This window comes from Lutra lutra, chromosome 6 (assembly GCF_902655055.1).
Source record: "Lutra lutra chromosome 6, mLutLut1.2, whole genome shotgun sequence".
Classification (NCBI taxonomy): Eukaryota; Metazoa; Chordata; class Mammalia; order Carnivora; family Mustelidae; genus Lutra; species Lutra lutra.
Window position 1 is genome coordinate 94,154,621 of NC_062283.1, and position 13,888 is coordinate 94,168,508.

Sequence of the window (13,888 nt, forward strand, 5' to 3'; positions counted from 1 at the left end):
CGAATATAGGATCCCACTGATCGTTTTGTAGTTAGGAGGACAACGATCTTGTTCCCCATTAGGCCGTGAGCTTGCTGAGGACTGGGATGGCAACCATTTCTGTAGACCCTGAATTTAAAGCAGAATCCGGTACCGAGGAGCACTTAAAGCATATTTGTTGAAGTCCTTCAATGAACTGGGGTTCTGAGTTGAGCTGGATGAAGGAACAAAGAAAGGAAGGACCCTAACTGTCCCATCTCTGCAAAGGCATGGGAGCAGCACCCCAGGAAAAATGGCAGTTACCTCTTGATGCACTGTGAATGGCTCCCCAGGATCGCAGGTCCACCGTAAGGGACCTGGTCCTCCCTGGTGAGGGTCTCCTGGAAGAGAGAAATCAGCGAATCTGCTGAGTATACATTAATGGCAGTAGCTTCAGTTCGTGATAAAGTCGGGTGATCATTTCTATTATTCTCGGAGCAGAGGATAGGCTTCCCCAAGATGGGCCACTTTGGCACGAAGATTATTCTGAGCTGAAGGCAATAGAGACCCCACGGGCTCAAGAGAAACTTTTGCCCCCTCCAAACTATATCACTGGAGGTCTTTCCCAGAGTAAGTGTTATTAGCTGAGATCAGTTTTATCGGAGTGACCCATCTGGATGGCAGGGCAAACATCTAATGACCAAACTTCTGCTCTTCTTCTTGCCCTGCGAACGGCATTCCTTTCCGCCAAAGTTCCATACCACTGCTCCTTCCTCCTTAGTTCAGAATGACACACAGGCCTCATTTTGCCTGACCATCTTTGGAATTTCCACGTCTCTGTGGATTCTCCATCTGTACGCTATCAACTTCTGTTTCCTCCTGTTAGTCTGTCTCATGTCAATTTGATTCTTCATCCAGGTAGACAGACCTTGAGGGGACAGGAATTCCTGCTTCCTGACAGTTGGCCTCGTCAGCAAGACACTAAGTCACAGGACGTAGCTCACCCCAGTACTGCTCTAGTTGAGAGGTCCTGGGATGTGGGACATAGCACCAGTGGAAGGTAAGATTTCTTACCATGTCAGCCTCCCAGAATCTCTATCTGCGAGTCCAGTGGAGCAAGAGTGACATGAGTCCTTTTTCTCTTTGTAAATTTAAATCCACAGGAGAAAATATTTGTGGCACCAGTTCCTTGGGCCTGACAGCTCTTTGGCTGAATGTGTTAGAGTACTCTTCAGTTACTGGTCCACCTCCTCCCAGAAATGGCCTTTGTCTTCCTTTGTGTCTCTCATGTTGCTTGTCATCCATTGCTAAGGGACATTTTGGAAGTTAAAGCTGCAAAATTCAAAATTCATGGGCACAGGCTGAACACTTAAAAGCTATCAGAGTGGTGGCCTCCTCAAGAGGACTCCTGTGGTAGGATAAGTTTGTCACAGAATGGGTTAGATTCACACTAGGTCACCTGCCAGCTTCAAGAAAACTTCCATGCAGTGAGGTACTATTGTATAGCAACACGCCTTCCCCAACCATGGCAAATCACTCGTAGGTATTAGTTCGATTCCAAGAGACCCAAGGCTTAGATAAAACTGTTATATTTTTCTCTTAGTCTCTTTCTGTGTCCTGAGAGCTTGGCTTTTGCAAGAAATTTCTCTTTGGTCTCCACGACCTGGGTGGAGATGCCCGTACTGGGGAGTACTTATTGTGTTGCTCCTTGGTGGCCAGTCAAATAGACTTGGGGATCCAAGTATGGATCCGGCAGTGCCAGTTCTCAGGAATGTGTGTCATGAGAGGTTCTAGCCTACGGGAACTTTTGTTGTCTCAGCCTGTGTTGCTTGGTAGTGCTCGAACATCTCATTCCAGAAGCATTTGTACAGTGTCACAGATGAGTGGGCCTGTAACTGGAGGCATCTCATATTTTCATGGGAGACCAGAGACACCATTTTCACTACACCATCCTTACTGTCTGTGCAAAAAGACCTTTGCTTTCATTACTCTCGGGATTAAACTTTTGGATTATGAGGACTACATCATCTTTGCCTTTCTGGACACTCCTTGTGTCTTTGATTAAGCTATTAGAAGGCTTATTGATTTGAGTCACTATTAATAGATCCTATCTGTCAATGGCCGGATGATGGATCATTTAAATTGGCTGTATTTAAGTAGATAGATAGATGGATGGATGTATAGATAGATAGATAGATAGGTAGATAGATAGATAGAGATAGAGATTGGGGGGGGGCATGTGACCTGGGTGGGGACAGGGGGTGGGGTAGAGGGAGAGAGAGAATCTTAAGCAGTCTCCATTCCAAACATGGAGATCAACACAGGCCCTGAGATCATAACCTGAGCCAAAATTAAGAGTCAGATACCTAACCCACTGAACCATCCTGGTGCCCCTATATATATATATTTTATAAAGAACTCTCAATTGTCTTAGAACAGCTAGCCTTAGGGACTCCCTTGACAAGATAAAAGTATAGAAATTAGACTTAAGACTCAAAAATGAATGTCCACATCCAATGTTAATTCCTCTTCTTAAAATCCAGCTTGGGGCATCTGGGTGGCTCAGCTGGTTAACATCTGACTTCGGCTCAGGTCATGATCTCAGCCCTGCATCAGGCTCCCTACTCAGTGGGGAGGCTGCTTGTCCCTCTATTCCTGCTCCCCCACCACTTACGCTTTGTCTCTCTCAAATAAATAAATAACATAAATTTAAAAAAAAAGAAATCCAGACTCACATGCCTGTGTTAACTTCCCTTTCCTACAAGATTTACAGAGATTACTCTGGCCTATCTCTAGGTTCTAAGTATATAGGTTGCTCATGTAAATGCTGAAAGCCAGAAAATAAATTTAACCAAAGCATCCAAGATCGGTAATAAGGTTTGGTTTGCCCCTATCTTTGAGCTCTGTAATTGGCTTCTACCTGTTTTAGAAGTCCCTATACAATGTTCCTTGCAGGATTGTCCTAGACCTCCCCATCACCACTACAACAAAATTTATGTCCCCTGGACAGCAGCAGATCTTTTAAATTATACAGCCATTTTACCCCTATTACCCTACCAAATTTAGAGAATAATTAGAAAGATTATTTGACTATATTTACAACCTTCCCTTTCCTGAGGAAATAGATGGCCACAATTTCTCCTAGGCCCTCCTAGAAATGGTGTGCAAAAGGCCAATATTCAGGGGCTAATAGAAGCCAAGTTTAAATTGTGTACCCAGAAAAAAGGCTTTTGTTAAAAATGCTTTAAACAGATTTTACAAAGGCATAAATCCTTCGGTTCCCATTTTAGTTAAAATTCTCCCTGATATAAAGGAGCAAATTTAGTGAAAAAGGTGAGCCATCCCTTGATATGTGAGCTGTAATCTAGGTCTTTGGGGAATTAGAAAAAATGGCCTTTATCTTACAAATCTCTACAAAGCCAGGAATACAACTCCAGAAACAACTTAAATCCTACCTATCCTTACCTTAACTATTCCTCTCAAAATGTTTGTCACTATTGTAAAAGACCAGGGTATTGGAACAAAATTGTTCTCTACTTAAAAAAAAAAAAGAAAGTAAATTTAAAAAAGTAAATTTTAAATAGCAGTTACCCTGAAACTCTAGAAAAAAGTTTTTACATTCTTTCTCTGTCCCTTGAAATTATAAATCTTATCTCATCTTTGAAATGTAAACTCAGCCCACAGTCTCCTGAGACTGAAGAAAAAAAGAGAAAAGTATTTAAAAACTGGGCCTGCAATGTCCTCTCCAGAAATATTAGTAGAAACAAAATTAAAATTTCATTTACATCTTGTCTGTGTATATTGTATGTGTGTGTCCATGTATGTTACAAATGTGAGATATTTTCTCTACCTCTGGATGGTATTGCTAAAATTAATTTGTGAAAGAGCTTTATTTAGCTGATTTGAAGGCACACACTTGTAAGGGGTGGGCATTCTAAAACTCAGATAGAAACTAACCCAAATGTTTTTCAAGTTCACGTGATCTGGGAACATACTTGGTGTTAAAGCTAATCTAAGGTTGTTGGTTTAATTAAAATAGACCTGTCCATAGAATTATCAGCATTGAGTATAAAACTTTTATTCTGCTTGTGTTTTCTAAAAGTCACATAATTTCATGGTATCTCTGTTACAAAATTTATCAAAAATCCCCCAGAATAATGGTTGACTTTGTCTAATGCCCCATGAAGTTTTGTGGGTGGTCTAAGCATAATTGTTAAGAACAAGTTAATTAAAATAGATGTATATAAGATAAAATAATGAATATATGCTTACCTACTTTTGTCTTATAAAGAAACTAAAGAGAAATTTGGGTTTGTTAGTAAACATATTTTATGCTTTATTGAAAGATTGTACCACTGGGATGCCTGGGTGTCTCAGTCAGTTGAGCCTCTGACTCTTAATCTCAGCTCAGGTCTTGATCTCAGGGTGGTGAGTTCGAGCCCCTCAGTGGGCTCCATGCTGGAAGTGGAGCCTGCCTTAAAAAAAAAAAAAAAAAAAAGGAAGGAAGGAAGGAAGAAAGAAAGATTGTACTACAAAAACAACACATTTCTAAAAATTACGAAATATATTAATAAATTTGCTAATCTAAAGAATTCTAGTGTAACAAGGTTCACAATTATTAGTTTTCGCTAGCAATTGAGTTGCTAAGCATTAAGAATTCTACTAAATATAATTAAGACTATTAGAAATAATAAAGGAGGGGCACCTGGGTGGCTCAGTGGGTTAAAGCCTCTGCCTTCGGCTCAGGTCATGATCCCAGGGTCCTGGGATCGAGCCCCGCATCGGGCTCCCTGCTCGGCGGGGAGCCTGCTTCCTCCTCTCTCTCTCTGCCTGCCTCTCTGCCTACTTGTGATCTCTGTCTGTCAAATAAATAAACAAAATTAAAAAAAAAAAGAAATAATAAAGGAAACAACTCTGTATGTGAGAAAAATAAGATACATGTTTTTGGTAAGAGAAAGTATAACGAATAAAAATATATATTTGTTGGGGGAAAAAATGGTTTTGTCCTAAACTAAGACTGGTTATTTAAAGATGGAAAATTTAGGACACAATCTAAATGTGTTAAAAAAAAAAAAAAAAGTTATAGAAGATTTATGGAGGAAAAAAACTTTGGAAAGAAATTTTATGTGTGCTCAGTACTTGCTAAGATTGGGATAATTTAAATAAGTAAATGAATCTTGATATCAAAAGTACATTGATGCAAAGTTTTTGTTTTCTCTTTGTTAAAAGTACAATTTTCTCTATAACCATAGACCTGCTCTTCATAAGAAATTGTAAACAAAAGTTTTTCTTTATCTTTTAAGTCGTCTGCCTAAAAACAATGATTTCATGTTTGCCAAAATAATTTCCTGTGTTTATCAGCTCTTTGATTTTTTTTTAAAGATTTTTATTTATTTGTTTGACAGAGAGAGATCACAAGTAGGCAGAGAGGCAGGCAGAGAGAGAGAGGGAAGCAGGCTCCCCGCCAGCAGAGACCCCAATGCAGCACTCGATCCCAGGACCTTGAGATCATGACCTGAGCCGAAGGCAGAGGCTTGACCCACTGGGCACCCAGCTCTTTGATGTCTTAAGAAAACTGAGTCTTGGGGCGCCTGGGTGGCTCAGTGGGTTAAGCCGCTGCCTTCGGCTCAGGTCATGATCTCAGGGTCTTGGGATCGAGTCCCGCATCGGGCTCTCTGCTCGGTGGAGATCCTGCTTCTCTCTCTCTCTGCCTGCCTCTCCATCTACTTGTGATCTCTCTCTGTCAAATAAATAAATAAAATCTTAAAAAAAAAAAAAAGAAAGAAAGAAAACTGAGTCTCGGTTCGGCGGCAGCGGCGGCGGCGGTAAGATGGCTGCCCACGGGGGCTCCGCGGCGTCCTCGGCGCTGAAGGGGTTAATTCAGCAGTTCACCGCCATCACCAGTGCAAGCGAAAGTGTAGGAAAACATATGCTCGAAGCCTGCAACAATAATCTGGAGATGGCAGTCACTATGTTTTTGGATGGTGGAGGAATTGCTGAAGAGCCCAGTACCAGTTCAGCAAGTGTCTCCACAGTGAGACCACACACAGAAGTTCGTGCCCCAATTCCTCAAAAACAGGAAATATTGGTGGAACCAGAACCTTTGTTTGGTGATAAATGGTTTGTGGCTACCCTGTGTTGAACAAGTCTGTCAGCGCCATTTTACCAACAGCATTTGCTCACTTCGTGTCTCTTTGTTACATATGGGTAATTCTTGAAATATTTCAAATGTTTTCATTATTACTATATTTGTTACGATGATCTGTAATCCATGATCTTTGATTGTACTATTATAATTGTTTTGGGGCACCATAAACCACACCCATATAAGGTGGTAGACTTATTTGATATGAGTGATTCACCAGCCAGCCATTCCCTATCTCTCTTTGGGACTCTCTCTGTTCCCTGAAACACAGCAATATTGAAATTAGGCTGGTCAATAGCCCTATAAGGTCCTTTAAGTATCCAAGTGAAAGGAAGAGTTGCATGTCTCTCACTTTAAATCAAAAGCTAGAAATGATTAAGCTTAGTTATGAAGACATATTGAAAGCTGAGATAGGCCAAAAGCTAAGCTTTTTGTGCCAGTTAGCCAAGTTGTGAATGCAAAGGAAGAATTTCTGAAAGAAATGAGAAGTGCTACTCTTTTGAACACACACGTGATGAGAAAGTGAAACAACCTGTTGCTTGCTGATAAGGAGAAAGTTTTAGTGTCAGGATGGAAGATCACACCAGCCACAACATTCCCTTAAGCCAAAGTCTAATCCAGAGCAAGACACTCTTCAGTTCTTGGAAGGCTGAGAGAGGTGAGGAAGCTATAGAAGAAAAATTTTGAAGTTAGCAGAGGTTGGTTCATGAGGTTTAAGGGAAGATGCCGTCTCCATGACATAGAAGCGCAGAGTGAAGTAGCAAGTGCTGATATTGAAGCTGCAGCAAGTTCTCCAGAAGATCTAGCTCAGATAATCCATGAAGGTGGCTACACTAAGCAACAGATTTTTCAGTGTAGACAAAATAGCCTTCTGTTGGAAGAAGATGCTGGCTAGGACTTCCATAGCTAGAGAGGAGAAGTCGATGCTTCAAATCTTCCAAGGACAGGCTGGCTCTCTTGTTAGGGGCTAATGCAACTGATGACTTGAAGTTCAAGCTGGCCCTCATTTACCATTCTGAAAATCCTAGAGCCCTTAAGCTTTATGCTAAATCTTCCCTGCCTGAGCCCTGCAATGGAGCAACAAAACCTGGATGACAACACATCTGTGTACAGCATGTTTTACTGAGTATTTTAAACCCACTGTTGAAACCTACTGCTTAGAAAAAAAGATTCTTTTCAAAATATGACTGTTCAGTGACAACACCCCTGGTCATCTGAGAGCTCTGATGGTAATTGTCCAATAAGATTAATGTTGTTTTCATGTTTGCTAACACAATATCCAATATTCTGCAGCCCATAGATTAAGGAGAAATTTTTATTTTCAAGTCTTATTATTAAAGAAATACATCTTATAAAGCAGTAACTGCCATATATAGTGATTCTTTTGTTGGATCTGGGCAGTGTAAATTGAAAACCTCATAGAACGGGTTCACCATTCTAGATGCCATTAAGAACAATTCACGATTCATGGGAAGGGGTCAAAATAACATCATTAGCAGGAGTTTGGAAGAAGTTGATTCCAGCCCTCATGTATGACTTTGAGGGTTCAAGACTTCATTGGAGGAAGTGAGTACAGATATGGATAAAAATAACAAGAGAACTAGAATTAGATGTAGAGCCTGAAGATGTCACCGAATTGTTGCAATCTCTAGATAAAATTTTAGTGAAGGAGTTGCGTACAATGGATGAGCAAAGAAAATAGTTTCTTGAGATGGAATCTACTGGTGAAGGTGCTGTGAAGATTGTTGAAATGACAACAAAGGATTTACAATATTACATGAACTTAGTTGATAAAGCACCAGCAAGGTTTGAGAGGATTGACTCCAATTAAAAAGTATATATGTATATATATATTTATTTATTAAATAATCTCTGCACCCAGTGTGAGGCTCACGACCCCAAGATCGAGAGTCACATGCTTCACCGACTGAGCAAGCCCAGGTGCTGCTTGGTTGGCTCCAATTTTGAAAGTTCTACTGTGGGTAAAATGCTATCAAATGACATCGTATACTGCAGAGAAATCATTTGTGAAAAGAAGAGTCTGTTAGTGCAGCAAACTTCATTATCTTAGGAAGTTGCCACAGCCACTGCGGCATCAGCAACTACCACCATGATCAGTCTAGCAGCCATCAACATAGAGGCAAGGCCCTGCACCAGCAAAAAGATTGCAACTTGCTGAAAGCTCTAATGATGGTTAGCATTTTTTAGCAATATTGCACATATAATGGACTACAGTATACAGTTGTTCCTTGAACAACTCAGGGGTTAAGGGAGCTGAGCCCCAGATAGTTGAAGTCTTCATATAACTTTTGACTCCCCCCTCACCTCCCTTTGCCCACTCCAGAACTTAACTAATAGTCTGCAGCTGACTGGAAGTCTTAACCAATAATGTAAACAGTTGATGAACACATATTTTCTAATTATATGTATTATATACTGTATTAACAATAATGTAAGTTGGAAAAAGTTATTAAAACATCGTAAGGAAAACACAAAAAAAAAAGAAAGAAAACTGAGTCTCATATTAAAGAAACTAAATTTTGTTCACAACTAAGTGATCTTCTGCATTTACCTTTGAAATCTTTCCTTTGTCACTTTGGTTAAATAGATAATGATTCTTTCATAATAATGATCTGTAATCCTATTTAATCAAATGTTGAAACCTTTTGATATTTCTTTTACATACTTCCCAAAATCAAATTCTAAAATGAAGTATATTGACCATAGTCTAGCTGAAACTTTCCAGTGAGCCACTGGAACATTCAAAAAAATAAATTTTTTATGAGAAATTCAGCTAATGAGCTTATTTGGTATATCAAATAAGTGATATTAAACCTTACATAATATTTATATAGATATGTTATTAAAATAAGTTTGTAAAAATTATATGAGACACCTAGAAATCTGATGTCCTGATACGTTATTATCTCGAAGGGTTGTATGTCACAAAAATAACCAAATTTCCATGTCAATTGCTTTGTAATAAACTCTAACCAGGTCTTTAACTGTGGCCATTTTTAAGTCTTTTGTCATTTATAGATGGTTATACTTTTATTCAAATGCCTTTATAAAAGTTTCCTGCAAATGTGCTTCATCTTCTATGAGACTCATGGGGAAAAAAAATACTGAATACAGCGTTCTGGGTAACCTTAGATCTTGGATTATAAAACTGAACTAGGTAAAAATTTGTAGAACTAGAAGAAAAACTGGATTCAATCAGAACAAGAGTTAGTAACATGGAGGGGATTGAATACATCAAAGAAAATAATTATATTTTTTATGACTTATTTGAAACATTGTTGACATTTTTTAAAATGTTTTGTTTTTTTGCAGATTTAAGAAACTCTTAACTGATTCACAGCAATTTGATAAAATATACCTTTGTGAACAAGTTGAAACATTTATCTTTTCTCCCTACCCTAGCCCTCTAACATTCACAAACTCTCGCATATATTCTTATATTTTTGTGACAATATATTTATTCACATAAGGCCAGAAGGATCTGTTCTCTTCATGACAGGACACAATCAGAAATATTGGTTATATTACCAAGGCTTTGACTAGAATGTCATATTTGAGAGAGACGTGCATAGACTCAGATGTCATCAGACAGCCTTAGGTGACTAACACTGACTTTATAAAGCCAATAAAGCTCTTGGAAATATCAGCCGGATACTTTGTTTACAGAGTTCCCAGTAGCCTTACCAGGTAAGTAAGGAAGATCACTTCCTGACAGATGCAAGAATCTCATGATATTAGGGATAACTTAAGAAAGGAATTCAACCAGGGGCGCCTGGGTGGCTCAGGGGGTTAAAGCCTCTGCCTTCAGCTCGGGTCATGATCCCAGGAGCCTGGGATCGAGCCCCGCATTGGGCTCTCTGCTCAGCGGGGAGCCTGCTTCCTCCTCTCTCTCTGCCTGCCTCTCTGCCCACTTGTGATCTCTGTCTGTCAAATAAATAAATAAAATCTTAAAAAAAAAAAAAAAAGAAAAAGGAATTCAACGAAATTCATATTATAGACAAAGTATGATGACAAGTGTTTGGCTTGGCTTCTGGTCTCAAGATTGTTAACAGTTCAATCTAGAGCTCTAATGAAAAGTTCCAGCAAAGCAGGTTTTAAGGAGTTTATATAGTAAACCATTATTCTTGCTTTTATGTAAGTAATCAGGCCAAGTCTTTTTTTATTTTTTTTAAGATCTTATTTATTCATTTGAGAGTGAGAGAGAGGCAGAGAGAGCACAGGCAGGGGGAGAGGCAAAGGGAGAGGGAGACACAGACTCCCTCCTGAGCAGGGAACCCAACATGGGGCTCAGTCCCAGAACCTGGAGATCAGGACCTAAGCCAAAGGCAGAAGCCCAACCATCTGAGCCACCCAGGCCCACCACCCCCCCCTTTTTAACTAAACTTATTTTGCAGACAAATTAGTGTTAATTTGGCTATTGGTAAAAATGAAATTGATTATAAGGAAAAAATATGCTTCAATAAGACGTGCTTGTAGATATTAGATTTTAATACTATTTATTATAAAATGGACAAGATCCTGATTTCTTACAGTATCCTCCAATGCTTGGCTACAATTCTCCAACCTAACATTTTTTTTTTTAAGATTTTATTTATTTATTTGACAGAGAGAGAGGCAGAGAGGCAGGCAGAGAGAGAGGGGGAAGCAGGCTCCCTGCTGAGCAGAGAGCCTGATGTGGGGCTCGATCCCAGGACCCTGAGATCATGACCTGAGCTGAAGGCAGAAGCTTAACCCACTGAGCCACCCAGGTGCTCCCCAACCTAACATTTTGATTTTTCTCCCTCCTTTCTGACTTGGAATTATTTGAGAACTAAAACGGCCCTACAAACTAAATATAAACGACTTGATGTAAACTTCAGAGAAATTGCCACAGTAGCTCACAAATAGACCATCTTCATTCCTGTTGCTCAGCAGGCCACTCAAAGAACATCAGAGACATTTGAACTAGAGACCGGGAGGGTCTGTCAGATTGCCACCACCTGCCCTCGCTCTATCTGAAGATGTTTGAATCTGACATTTAAAAGTCTCGACTGCCTACCCTTAGAACTCAGAAACCAGCTTAACACTTGATCTGATCATTAGCCATTGTTTTACCTTTTCTTTCCATAAGAAATGCCTCTTATTTAATATCTGATTATTTGAACCATAGGTTTAACTTTGAGAATTCACCTGAAATGAGTTTGATTAAACTAACCTATTATCAGGACTAACAGACTGGTTAAATAAGGTAGAAACAACCTCCCAGCTCAAATTTTAACATGTGAAACTTCAGGGAAGCAGAGGAGGGAACTGTGAGGCCGGGAACTTTGAATCCTCAGCCACCTATCCCATTCCTGAGCTTAGGGTAGCATATACCTCATTTTACCTTTCTGTCTATGAATCTCTCATTTATTCAGGGTTCCTGTATACATACAAAATTAAATTAGATTTTCTCCAAGTAATGAGTCTCCTGTCAGTTTAATTCTTAAGCCAGCCAGAAGAAGCTTCGAAGGCTAAAGAAAATCTTTTCCTTGCAACAGTTTTGAACTCTCTGAGGTGTCAGCAAACCCTCTTCCACAACTCTAGACTCCAACAGTTAAAAGCAGAAATAGACAAGACTACTTAGCTCTGGCTCTAATTAAAATCCATTGTGCTTATTTCTCATTGCACTTTCTTGAGGCATCAAAGAAGACATTTTCCAACCACCAGACCAGAAAAGCCCTGGTAGCAATGGAATGCCTAGAAGACTATACTCCACACATTCCCTTCCCTGCCCATGATCATGGACTGAACACATATGGAGCCCCACTTGGGATCCTGGAGCTCTCTGCCTGTTCTCTTGCATGTACCCCCCAACCTTTTCTTATAAAGCTCTAGGTGTCCCTCTTGTCAGTGGAGAGGTCAGTCGTCAAGGCTTGCACCTGCCATGGCTGTCAACACCTGAAGTAAATTTCTCCCTTTCTCTTTTCCAAACCCTCATCTCTTGAGTGAGTGGCTTCTCTCATGTTCAGTGTAACTGAGTTTGTTCAGGCAACAGTATTGACAATCCCAGCTGGGAGCTATGCTTTCGATTTGTCTAGCCCTCTCACGATTCCCCAGTGGAGCCCCGGGCCCCCCAGGCGTGGGCCAGGGCTTCCCCACTTCTACCCTGAGTTAGTGGCTATGATAGATTGATCAGTAACAAAGGGACAGTAGTCATAGCTGTCGTGACAATGCAGCAGTGGGGTTCTCTTGGTTTTCTCATTAGACATCATCTGGCCGTTGAACCCCACATTTTGAAAGTTTCCATCTTCCAAACAAATTTCTTCTATCATGTAATAAATTATTTACATTTCCATTTATTTCAGCTAAAGAATGCTAATGAGTTCTGGTCTGTATAAAATGTCACTTAGGTCATATATTATTTCATTTAAAGACAAATACATTTTTTTTAGTTAGCAAATACAATCTTATCATAAAAGTACAATTTCTGTAGGAAATACTGAAAGTGGATGAAAGGCCTTTCTTATTGCCCTTGTGGACACATAAGAATCCTACGATACTAGATGGGGAACCATTGATCCAGGATTTGGAATAAATAAGAAATAGATTTATTCCTATGAGGGAGAAGAGATTCTACTCAAACAATACTTGTCAAATAACTGTAGAGTGAAATCTATAAAATATTTTAGAACATGATCACTTAAGGAGAGACCTGCACATCACCTTTTATAAGATGATGCTTTACAAAGCCACAGTCTTTTGCACTGATAGCTACTGCTAACTGAGGAGGAGACTCTCCCTGCACCAAGGCTTGTTAGAAAGAAACAGACCCAAAATGGAGTCATTTATGTTGAGCTCCACCAAGACTTAATATCTACCTTAACTGCAGTTGCTACCTCTCCCAGAGTGAAATTTTAGACCAATTGGTCTGAAATCTTCTGATCAGTCCTAGCAAGGTCACCTGCATGATGAGACTCCCTGTCACTACCCCTAAGAGAAGGTGACCTTGCCTGAAACTATCCTTTATTTTCTTTTGCTAATAACATCCTTGTCCCACTATCCTTTCTATAGCCACTGTCCATTTGATACAACCCCTCAGAGCTTCTGGCTAGATGAAATGCTGCCCAATTCATGAATCATTGAATAAACCAATTAGACCTTCAGATTTACCCCAATGAATTTTTTTCCTTTTTGCTTGTTTGTTTCAAGTTTTTATTTAAATGTTAGTTAGTTAACATGTAGTGTCATGTCGGTTTCAGGAGTAGAGTTCAGTGATTCATCACATACATACAGCACCCAGTGTTCATCAGAAGCAGTGCCCTCCTAGAACCCATCACCCATTTAGCCCCTCCCCCACCCATCTCCCTCCATCAACCCTCAGTTTATTTTCTACAGTTGAGAGTCTCTTAAGGTTTACTACCTCTATTTTCTCCCCCCTCCCCAAATTTTTGTTCTTTAACAGACTTAAACTATGTATTTAAAGGTTTTGATAGAGAATCCCAATAACTGAGACAATAGGTTCTCCAGGTACACGTGGCTCACTTGTAGGGTATTTTGGGGGGCCTCAGGTCTCAGCAGGAAACATGGTCCAAGAGCCCTGATCACAGCCTGTCTGTCTGAGATCACCTTGGGGTGCCACGCCAAGTAGAAGGACAAAGTCTTCGTCCCTGTAGCAGGAGATGCCAGCAACCACATGGTGGGCAACTTTGGGTCCACACGGTGCTTCCAGCGCTCACTGCTCCTGATCTCCCAGGCAGGAAAAGCCAGGAGGCCAGCCCTGGCCCACTTCTTTGTTGCTGCCAG